We start from the raw sequence: 2,713 nt of genomic DNA on the forward strand, positions 1-2,713 counted from the left end.
TAATATGGGTTTGGTTGTGTAAGTTCATGAAACTATAATTATGATTAGATAAAATAATGTTGTGAGAAATATACGGGCGTAGGAAGGGGGAGATGCATGTGGGGACAAAATTGAGACAACTAAAAGTAAATTGGAAATCCTTGTTTGCTAACTTCTTTTCTTGCTTTCTTCAACATGACCATTGCATTTACTCCATTGTTTGGTCTTACAACTTAAATTCCTTTTATTATTGGAATTATAAAAAATAGAAATTTATACCTATAATGTTACTTTGATAATTTAAATAGCTTCCATGTAAGCACCGTGGTCTTTGACATGTACAAGTATTCATACATCGAGTGTACGATATTTTAATTTCTCCGTATTATATATTGTCTTTATGATCATATATATGTTTTCTTTTGTTAGCAAGTCATACATTAAGTGTACAATAATTATTACTCCGAACTTTGTATCATGCACTATGCATAAGTTACTCTTAAAAATCAATTGGAAGTTTTTGTAATAGGGTTAAACACTAAACTGTCATGGCACTAAACCCATACCCATACCCATATTTATATTTGAGGTATTGTGGTAGTTATTTGACCATAAATCTTTCATTAGTCTAAATGAATGAGGGTTAAACAACCATTATTCTTTTGTTAATTAGCTAGTCATGCATTGAGTGTACAATAATAGAAACACCATATTATACACTATGCATAGAATTACTCTTGAGAATCAAGTGGAAAATCTATAACAAGGGTAAAACACAAAAACCTTGTGGCACATACTAGACCAACACCTCGTCTTTTATAGTTGAGGTATTGTTGTGGACCTGTGGTTATATTACCACAATTCTTGCATCAATTTAAATGGATGAGGTTTACAATTTTTTTTTACACAATGATAAGATATGAAAGGTTGATAAATAATGTAAAATTTTATCAAACTTACTTTTGTAGTTTATAACATTATCACTCTAACATTGCCACACTTTGATTAAATAGAGGATCTCCCATTTGGCCGCAAACTTGGTGATAGACAACCAATACAACACAAATGGGTTGTTGGATATCCCTTTTTTATATTTATTTGGTAACGTGGTGATCGGATCTTGGACCTTCAATAACTATCCAAATTTATTATTACAAATGAAGCTTTCATATTTTTATTATGTTCACCTACCTTATTATCTAAAATTAATGTAAATGTACGTATACATATGAAATAATAATGAAAATTCCTTAATATAATTATAAAGGTCCACTTCATTCACCAATAAAGTCTTTTTCAATGGTTTAAATTTACTACAACTACGAGGTATATTTGTGATAATTCCACCTTAATTCAGAAAAGTTGCAAATTAATTGTAAATAAAACATTAATTATATTGATTATTTTTGTCCTAAGTAGAGAGTGAGTGGGATGAAAGTGATCTAAATGCAAGCAAAGATGGATTATTAATTTATTATAGAGGGCTCATGTGAGGATCACTATTTAATTTTACGGTAATTATGCAATAGTTGATTAGTGTAAGCGACAACAACATATTCTATTTCTATGGAAGATTCGGATATAGTTATTTAATTAAATTTTTTTTTTTCCATACTTCTTATTATGTAAGTATATCATACAACATATCAATGGCGGAGATGGTAATGTTGAGAAAGTTGATCAATCCTTGGGGGAGTGACGTGAATTGAAGGAAACTCTCCAATCTACGTATATACTTTCATGCTAAAATCGGTATAATATCAACAAGGCATTGTAGTTCAAACAAGTGTGTTTGCTATACGGACTACGGAGTAATAATTGTTGCATGTAATAGTGGCCGACTACTATTTATATTGTCTTTTAAGTGTTTACATGACAGGGTGTGACAACTTATAAGATTTGATCTCATCCAAAAGCCTAAATTGATCTTTTAAACAAGTTGGCATATTAAGTCGGGAGGGTGAAACTTTATTGTTCTCCGTCTAGATTTAGTCCATATTATATTTCTTGTGATGTTAGAGTCTTATTTATACCAATACCACTTTTCGATATAGTAAGTTAGTAACCACACAACATGTGTGATAATTCTGATAATAATTTACATAATTAAAAATTATGAATAAGTGAGCAACATAGATGATCGAATTGTAGTTTTTGATATTGAAATTTTTGATGAAATACTAATTAGAAGACTGTGCCATACAAATAACAACCAACATGCATGGATAATGGAGGTCTGAGTTCATCGATCGATAACCATACTTGTCGTTAGCATTGCAATTATTCAATGATACGATTGACAAATAATAATTTATCATCAAAACCCGAAACCCGCAACCCTCTACCACTTCTTTACGTTATTCCTAGCCACAAAACTTAAAAATTTGCATCTTATATTAATATAAACTTGCAATATAATTAATCTGAATAATTTCAGGACGACTTTGAAATTAATTAATTTATATATTTAAGCTTCGGTTGTAACTAATGTTAGTAGTAATGTACTGTAAAATCTTCAATTGTACGCTAAGCTAAAGTCACGGAATTCTATATGTTTATAACGAGTCAACGCTTACAGTTTTTACCCACTAACTGCTATACTTTGTTTTATGTGAACAGAAAATTAGTTTAATTAATTGAATTGGACAAATACAACAACAAAATCAGAGTGGCGCAGCGGAAGCGTGGTGGGCCCATAACCCACAGGTCCCAGGATCGAAACCTGGCTCTGATA

The 2,713-nt window shown here is 30.7% G+C and overlaps 1 non-coding gene across 1 annotated transcript; it reads left to right on the top strand.

Moving 5' to 3' along the window:
• Nucleotides 1-2,641: 2,641 nt before the first annotated feature.
• On the top strand, nt 2,642-2,713 carry TRNAM-CAU (transfer RNA methionine (anticodon CAU)). Its single transcript has one exon. It is a non-coding gene; the product is annotated as a tRNA-Met (tRNA).

This window comes from Chenopodium album, chromosome 10, assembly GCF_948465745.1.
Source record: "Chenopodium album chromosome 10, dcCheAlbu1.1, whole genome shotgun sequence".
Lineage (NCBI taxonomy): Eukaryota > Viridiplantae > Streptophyta > Magnoliopsida > Caryophyllales > Amaranthaceae > Chenopodium > Chenopodium album.